The sequence below is a fragment of the Bubalus bubalis genome, chromosome 1 (assembly GCF_019923935.1).
Source record: "Bubalus bubalis isolate 160015118507 breed Murrah chromosome 1, NDDB_SH_1, whole genome shotgun sequence".
Classification (NCBI taxonomy): domain Eukaryota; kingdom Metazoa; phylum Chordata; class Mammalia; order Artiodactyla; family Bovidae; genus Bubalus; species Bubalus bubalis.
Genome location: NC_059157.1, coordinates 125859351 through 125869043, shown reverse-complemented (window position 1 = coordinate 125869043; position 9693 = coordinate 125859351).

Genomic DNA, 9693 nt, shown 5'->3' with positions numbered 1-9693 from the left:
CTCCAGGTTCATGCACACAAACCTGGGTTTGGCAGCATAGGCACTTGTTCTGGGCTCCTGGAATCCAGCAGAGCCTGGAGGCGATTGAGGGTAGAAATGTGCTTGCTTCTCTCTGCTTTGGCACTTTCTGTGTTTTCAACAGACTTTCAACCAGTGTTCATATTTTAATCTCACATCCCCACAAGAACACGGCCCTACCAATTTCTTAGTCTTTTGATTGCTCTGCAATATAAATGAAGTTGTTTATCAACTTTCCCCACTCTGAATTTAGGACTAAGCTTTCTCCCATCTGCTAATTGTCTCATGATTTTCCCATTTGTTTTCCAATTTAAGTTTAGTGGGCTGTTGTCTCTTTTCCCATATTCTTGAGTGTTTAAGTCTTTTCAACAAGATTTTTACCATTATTTTAATGACTTTTCAAGAGATGGCAGAGGTTAACTACTAGCCTTCTAACTTTAACCAAAAATCAAGACTTAAATGATATAGGTCCCCATTTGAAGGAGGAGGGTGGGGTGAAGGAAAGGTGGGGCCACTGATACCCTTAGGAGCCTAAAAATCTATCTAGATCCACAAACTATTTAGCAGTTGCCTGAGTTGAAACCTCAGTTCCCACTAGTTAGCCTAAGGGATCACCCAGGGGGACTTCTGATCACTGTTCTCTCAAGGAATGCATTCAAATGCAAGCATTTTGAAGTAAATCATTTAATCTCTCTAATCTCTGTACCTTCCAATCTCTCCACAGTTTTTTTGCCTCTAGGAATCAGGGTCAAAGAAGGAAAGTGAAAGTGAAAGTGAAGTCACTCAGTAGTGTCCTACTCTTTTCGACCCCGTGGACTGTTGCCCACCAGGCTCCTCTGTCCATGGGATTCTCCAGGCAAGAATACTGGAGTGGGTTGCCATTTCCTTCTCTAGGGGATCTTCCCGATCCAGGGATTGAACCCAGGTCTCCTGCATTGCAGGCAGATGCTTTACCCTCTGAGCCACCAGGTAAGCCTAAGGCAACCCAAATTGGTGACTGCAGACATGAAATTAAAAGATGCTTGCTCCTTGGAAGAAAAGCTATGACCAATCTAGATAACCTATTAAAAAGCAGAGATATTACTTTACCGACAAAAGTCTGTCTAGTCAAAGCTATGGTTTTTCCAGTAGTCATGTATGGATGTGAGAGTTGGACCATAAAGAAAGCTGAGCGTCGAAGAATTGATGCTTTTGAACTGTGGTGTTGGAGAAGACTCTTGAGAGTTCCTTGGACTGCAAGGAGATCAAACCAGTCCATCCTAAAGGAAATCAGTCCTGAATATTCATTGGAAAGAGTCGGACATGACTGAGCCACTGAACTGAACTGATTGATTGGAAGGACTGATGCTGAAGCTCTAATACTTTGGCCACCTGACATGAAGAACTAATTCATTGGAAAAGACCTTGATGTTGGGAAAGATTCAAGGCAGGAGAAGGGGACAACAGAGGATAAGATGACTGGTTGGCATCACCAACTCAATGGACATGAGTTTGAGCAAGATCCAGGAGATGGTGGACAGAAGCCTGGTGTGCTGCAGTCCATGGGGTTGCAAAGAGTTGGACATGACTGAGCGGCTGAAGGACAACAAGAAAAATGTAGTAAGTACTCCTCAATCTGTACTTTGTTGAGAGTCTATCCCCTCAGTGATTCCTACTGTCTACAAGTATCCCTCTATCTTATCAAATACCTTTGGGCAGATTAATCTAAACTTATGTAAGAATGCACTCCCCGACTCTACTTTTTAACCTCAGCATCTCATTTTTTAGTTCATTTGATAGATTTTCCTTTCAGTGAGTCTAACAGGTTGAGCAGCTAATCCTGAATCAGAGCAAGAAAAACAGGAAGCATTCCACTGAAGGCCCCAGAGTTTCTGCTTTTCCCCTTCTTGGGCTGGACAGGGAGTTCAGTCCAAGCAGTTTTTGTTTGTTGCTTTTAATGTCTTTATTTCGGGCTGCGCTGGATCTTCCTTGCTGTGGGAGGGCTTTTCTCTGTCGTGGCGAGTGGGGTTTGCTCGCTAGTCGTGGTGCACCGGCTTCTCATTGCCATGGCTTCTCTCGTAGTGGAGCACGGGCTCCAGGCAAGCCGGGGACATTCCCAGACCAGGGATTAACTCATGTTCCCTGCATGTGCAGATGGATTATTAACCACTGGACCACCAGGGAAGTCCCCAGAGCAGTTTTGAGGTGTATTTAGAGTTAAATCTATTAGAATCATCTTTTTTTTTTTTTTTTTTTCCCAAACTTGTACAGTGAACAAAAAGATGGCTAAACACAGGGTCTGGGTTTTTTCATCAACTGAACTGAAGAGACATCAGGTTATAGAGAAAGATAGGTCATATTAAATGAAGGCTATTAAAGTTCAACAACGATTTAAGAGAACAAATTCTATTTTCTACTGCAAACATATTCTGTAGATTAAGGAAACACTGCAAAGTGTTTGTTTTGCAATAGAAGGGTGTTTAAATGTGAATGATCAGCTCAGGAAAAATAGTTAAGTAGCAGTGGACATATTAGGACAATTTTTGGTATTTCTTATTGAATGTAACAAGAGACAGAGCCTTATAAATTACAATTAAGTAAGACTTTTCCTCCGATGCTCTGGTCTGCTTATTCATAATATCACCAGACTGTACATATTTCTAGTTCTTGCCTTGTTACTGAAGAGGATGATGGTCAGCCTAATACTCTGAAAATTTCAAGTATTTAACATAATAGGTTTCTTGACTGCATCCCCTCTTCCAAAGCTTATTCAATGACACTACAGCCTATATAATTTCTTTTCTTTGGATCAACTGTAAGTATAAAAATTTAAAGTTACTTTTCAAAAGGATTTTGAAGGAAAAGAAAAATAGAAGCTTCTAGCAAGCAAAGGGCACAATGCCTTGACCACCTTCTCATTTCAGACTCAAAGGCCTTCCCAAACAGCTAGTGTAACTAGGTCAGGGAACACCAGCTAGTTATGCATCGCCTCAGCCTCTCTATGGGAGTCAGGAAGATGGCAGAGTGGTCCCCCTTTTTTTAAAGTCTTATTAATATAATAAAAAAGGCTTTCATCAGAAACAACTAATGATTAATATTTATCTGGCTAGTCACTGATTTTAGCTGGCCTTTCATTCAGAAATCAAAACTGGAAACCAAGATCTAATTTCCCTCTGCCATGGTCTGGCTAATGACTACAGATTTCATAGGTCTACAATCCATCTGAAACAGTGTATACCAAACAGAAAAGTTCAGATGAACTATATTGATTCATAGTATTTATTTTTATTTTTTAGGTAATTATTTTATTTAATATTCATTCATTTGGCCACATCAGGTCTTAGCGGTGGCATGTGGGATCTAGTTCCCTGACCAGGGATTGAACCTGGGGACCCCCTCCATTGGGAGTACAGAGTCTTAACCACTGGATTGCCAGGTAAGTCCCCACAGGTAATTATTTTAATCAGTATTAGAAAATACAACAAATTAAACCTGTGATTTAACTCAAGAAAAGTAAATATAAGTTGACTTATATAAAAAATAGGTAAATAATTCAGATGTTAGTCAAGTATGGTAAAAATTATGAAGCCTGAATAGTTGAAGAATGGCTGGAATTATTCCAAGGAAATGAAGTCTTTAAACTGCCACTTCACTTCTACGTCTACTGCACCCCAGCTTCAGATGCACAGATTGGACCTTAGGACCACCACTATCCAGCCCATGCTCTAGGCCCACTTTTAAATGTGGGCAAATTCACCATACAAAATTCACAAACATCAGCAGAAGTAACAATGCCAAAGCAGTGGTGGTATTGGATGGAGCAGTGAACAGGAGGAAAATGCTGAGCTTTGTTCCTTAATGTAGTAGGGTTAGGAGAAATTTTATTTTTAAAATGCCCTTTATTGTTTTTAAATTATTGCTTGTGCAACCAAAAAAGTAAGATAAAAAATTGCAAGTAGAACTCAGTTTGTTTTACAGTCCAGGTAGTTTAAAACAGGTTCTTATTAAAAGCACTCTTATGTAATGACTTACCTGGTTGTCTGGTGGCTAAGACTCCATGCTTTTAATGCACGGGGCCTGGCTTAGATCCCTGGTCAGGGAAGTAGATCCCACAGGTGCAAGTAAAGATCCTACATACTGCAGCTGTGCAGCAACTAAGACCTGGTGCAAATAAATAAAAATAAGTATTTTTTTAAAAAGCACCTTTATGTAAATCATCATTTTAGTAGATAAATGCAGGCCTACAAATCCAGAGGACAGAAATGGTCATATAAGCTAAAGGGGACAGACATCAGGATATATCCTTTTTGAATATGAATAGCAGGAGTAGTTTTAATCTTTAAAAGGAATTTTAAAGAGTAATTTAAACAGCATATCAACATTACAAATCACTATATAAAATAGATAATATTCTTTGATATTTGTAGTTCTACTATTTATTCTTATAGTTTTCACTCATTCATTCAAAAATACTTAAGTGCTTACTATATGTATAAGGAATTACTGCCAGCAGTGAAAAACAAACAAACACTTTCCATCACTGGTCATTGGTTTGTTTAAGCTAAGAATAAAAGAAGCAAAAAATAATAATAATAATTTTGCCATTTTTGGACTAAAATGCACAACTTCTTAGAAACTTTTCAACTTTATTCTAATAATGTCTTTACTGTCTCCTCTTGGTTCTTGTTTTATACACTATTCAACAAAGCTGATTGGTCATTGTGGCAGGCAGAATAATGTCTCCCATATATGTCTACATCCTAATCCCCCAAACCTGTGACTATGTTATCTTACATCGCAAAAGGGACTGTTCAGGTGTGATTAAGTTAAAGGTCCCAAGGTGGAGGGATTATTCTGGATTATCCAGGTGGACCCACTGGAACCACAAGTCCTTATATGAGGAAAGGAAGAAGGTCAGAATTAGAACAGATGTGACAATAATGGAAGCAGAGGGATGTGGCCAGGAGCCAAGGAATATGGGCAGCCTCTAAAAGGTGGAAAAGGAAAAAACAGATTTTTCCCTAAGACCTTCAAAAGGACCAGAGACAGCTCTGCTGACAACTTGATTTTAGGACTGCCAGGGAATTCTCACTGAGTTTACTTTTTGAAGAGTCACCATAAGTGGCAATGTACAAGGGTTTCAGTTTCTCCCAAGCCTTGCCAGCACTTGTTCTTTTCTGTGCTGTTGCTGTTTTTTTAAATCATGGCTATTCTAATGGCTGTGAAGTGTCATCTCCTGTGCTTTTGATTGCATTTCTCTAGTGATCAGCGATAATGAGCATTTTTTCACATGGTTATTAGATCTTAAATCTTTTGTTTTAGCTGGCTTTCTCTGACACTGCTCTGGCACCACCTCTCTATTGCCAGGAGGAGGTGAAAGTCCACGTTCCCTACTAGCCTCAGGGGACAGCTGAGGGAGGTGCCCCTTGTTACTGTTGGGCGGGGCTGGGAATTCCAGCTCCCGGGTGCTCTCCACCAGCACGGTGACAAGTGGCCTTGTTGCCACTGAGATGGCGAGCTTCCTGATGTTCTGAATTGCCACCACCCCAGTGAGGAGAAAACAGTGCCTTGGTTATTGCCTGCTGGGTACGGAAGTGTAGGCTTCCCTGAGATCTCTGTGACACCACGGTGGTGATGGGAATACCAAGGTGCCCCATGAGTCTTGTGGGGGTGGAATCATAGGCTTCCCCCTTGGCTTTTGCTGGTGTGGTTGTGAGTAGGACCACAGTTTAGTTTCTTCTCTGGTGTTTGGCTGGAATAGATTATTGTCTGAAGCTTTTCTGTCTTCCCAGGATGCCCCTTTTCTTCAGCTTCTGGCTAGAAGGAGCAGACTTTTGCTGGACCTTGTTTTTGATCTGTTGCCTGTTAGCTTATCTGGGTTGCCGACTTCTTCATTTCCAACTGGGAATCTATGACGCAAGAGGAAAACCCAGGGAACTTACCACGAAGTCCATCTCCAAGTTCCTAGTTTCTCTACCTCTCAGTGTTCTTGGGTTTGCTGTATACATAACATGCAGGGGTTTGAGTTGTACTAAGTGGGGGAAATAGGAAAAGCGTGTCTATTCTCTCTTCCTAGAAGAGACTAACTAATGTCCATGGCATATAACTTATTAACCAATCTAATTTTGGCAGGCATTTAAGTTGTCTCAAAATAATGAGGAAAGGAATGTGCACTGAGGGGAGTGGGGGTGGGGACGGGAAGACAGGTGGGCAAGAGGGACAGAGTTTTGGGTTCTTGTGCTATTACATGCCCAGCCTAAAACTCTTAACTGGAATTGTTGGGTCAAAGGATGTATGCAATCTAATTCTTCATACTGCTAAAATAGTCTCAAAAATATTACACTTAACTCCCAACAACATAAGAGTATGTTTTCTCACCAAGTATTATAAAGTTTTGTAATCTTTAATCACCTGATGGAAAATTGTTCTCTTGTTTGTATGTGCTATTTTACTTTCTCAATTGGATCCAAAGCAAGAATTGTGCCCCCTTTAATTTTCTTGGTGTCTGCAAGGACCCAGCACTATACCATACTAGTTATTTATTTGTTGTTAATGCTTTTAGCTGGGAGAAATATCAATAACCTCAGATATGCAGATGATCCCACCCTTATGGCAGAACGCAAAGAAGAATTAAAGGGTCTCTTGATGAAAATGAAAGAGGAGAGTGAAAAAGCTGGTTTAAACTTAACATTCAGAAAACTAAGATCAGGGCATCCAGTCCCATCACTTCGTGGCAAATAGACTGGAAACAATGGAAACAATGACAGACTATTTTCTTGGACTCCAAAATCACTGAAGATGGTTATGGCAGCCATGAAATTAAAAGACGCTTGCTCCTTGGAAGAAAAGCTATGACCAACCTAAACAGCATATGAAAGAGCAGAGACACTACTTTGCCAACAAAGGTCCATCTAGTCAAAGCTATGGTTTTTCCAGTAGTCATATATGAATATGAGAGTTGGACCATAAAGAAAGCTGAGTGCCAAAGAACTGATGCTTTTGAACTGTGGTGTTGGAGAAGACTCTTGAGAGTCCCTTGGACTGCAAGGAGATCCAACCAGTCCATCCTAAAGGAAATCGGTCCTGAATATTCATTGGAAGGACTGATGCTGAAGCTGGAACTCCAGTACTTTGGCCACCTGATGCAAAGAACTGACTCATTTGAAAAGACCCTGATGCTAGGAAAGACTGAGGCAGGAGGAGAAGGGGATGACAGAGGATGAGATGGTTGGATGGTATCACCGACTCAATGGACATGAGTTTGAGTAAGCTCTGGGAGTTGATGATGGACAGGGAAGCCCGGCATGCTGCAGTCCATGGGGTCACAGAGTCGGACACAACTGAGTGACTGAACTGAACTGAACTGAATGCTTTTAGCAGTTTAAATAAAGGTTTTGAGCTGATAATACAGAACTCTGACCAAGTTTTATTTCTTCAAATAAAACATAAATTTTCAAAAATTTTTAAAGGCAGGTTTCTGTCAAAGTGTTGTCTATCATTGTTTAGTTGTTGTGCCTGACTCTTGCAACCCCATGGACTGAGCCTGCTAGGCTCCTCTGTCCATGCGGTTTTTCCAGGAAAGAATACTGGAGTAGGCTGCCATTTCTTCCCCCTGGGGGTCTTCCTGACTTAGGGATCAAAGCCACATTTCCTGCTTGGCAGGAGGATTCGTTACTACTGAGTCACCTGGGAAACCGTGTTGTCTATAGACTAACCTGAATCAATATCGCACAGGGGTAATGTGTAATTCTAACACCTCCTAACCTGAAGGATTGGGGAAGATGCTTTGCCACCTATATGTAATATTCTTGGCAAAAATATTGAAGACGAATCTATAATGAGGGAATGATCAGAGAAATTCAAAGTGAGGGACATTCTAAAACAAAGAAACAAAACAAACTGGTCTGGAATCTTCAAAGATGTCAGTGTTATGACAGACAAGAAAAACACCCAAACCAGATTTACGAGGTCATAAGACACACAAGCACACAGTACACACACACACAATGTATCGGATCAGATCAGATCAGTCGCTCAGTCATGTCTGACTCTTTGCGACCCCATGAATCGCAGCATGCCAGGCCTCCCTGTCCATCACCAACTCCTGGAGTTCACTCAGACTCACGTCCATCAAGTTGGTGATGCCATCCAGTCATCTCATCCTCTGTCATCCCCTTCTCCTCCTGCCCCCAATCCCTCCCAGCATCAGAGTCTTTTCCAATGAGTCAACTCTTCCCATGAGGTGGCCAAAGTACTGGAGTTTCAGCTTTAGCATCATTCCTCCCAAAGAAATCCCAGGAATGATCTCCTTCAGAATGGACTGGTTGGATCTCCTTGCAGTCCAAGGGACTCTCAAGAGTCTTCTCCAACACCACAATTCAAAAGCATCAATTCTTTGGTGCTCAGCCTTCTTCACAGTCCAACTCTCACATCCATACATGACCACAGGAAAAACCATAGCCTTGACTAGACGAACCTTTGTTGGCAAAGTAATGTCTCTGCTTTTGAATATGCTATCTAGGTTGGTCATAACTTTCCTTTCAAGGAGTAAGTGTCTTTTAATTTCATGGCTGCAGTCACCATCTGCAGTGATTTTGGAGCCCAGAAAAATAAAGTCTGACACTGTTTCCACTGTTTCTCCATCTATTTGTCATGAAGTGATGGGACTGGATGCCATGATCTTCGTTTTCTGAATGTTGAACTTTAAGCCAACTTTTTCACTCTCCACTTTCACTTTCATCAAGAGGCTTTTTAGTTCCTCTTCACTTTCTGCCATAAGGGTGGTGTCATCTGCATATCTGAGGTTATTGAGATTTCTCCTGGCAATCTTGATTCCAGCTTGTGTTTCTTCCAGTTCAGCCTTTCTCATGATGTACTCTGCATATAAGTTAAATAAACAGGGTGACAATATACAGCCTTGACGAACTCCTTTTCCTGTTTGGAACCAGTCTGTTGTTCCATGTCCAGTTCTAACTGTTGCTTCCTGACCTGCATACAAATTTCTCAAGAGGCAGATCAGGTGGTCTGGTATTCCCATCTCTTTCAGAATTTTCCACAGTTTATTGTGATCCACACAGTCAAAGGCTTTGGCATAGTCAATAAAGCAGAAATAGATGCTTTTCTGGAACTCTCTTGCTTTTTCCATGATCCAGCGGATGTTGGCAATTTGATCTCTGGTTCCTCTGCCTTTTCTAAAACCAGCTTGAACATCAGGAAGTTCACGGTTCACGTATTGCTGAAGCCTGGCTTGGAGAATTTTGAGCATTACTTCACTAGCGTGTGAGATGAGTGCAATTGTGTGGTAGTTTGAGCATTCTTTGGCATTGCCTTTCTTTGGGATTGGAATGAAAACTGACCTTTTCCAGTCCTGTGGCCACTGCTGAGTTTTCCAAATTTGCTGGCATATTGAGTGCAGCATTTTCACAGCATCATCTTTCGGGATTTGGAATAGCTCAACTGGAATTCCATCACCTCCACTAGCTTTGTTCATAGTGATGCGTTCTAAGGCCCACTTGACTTCACATTCCAGGATGTCTGGCTCTAGGTCAGTGATCACACCTTCGTGATTATATATGTAATAGAATTTCTGATGAGAAAATCCTAGATTTTTGTTTTTAAGGTCACAAAGTAAATTGCTGGGACATTTGAGAAATGTTGAATATAGATAGTTTTATAATTATTACATCAATAGTAAAT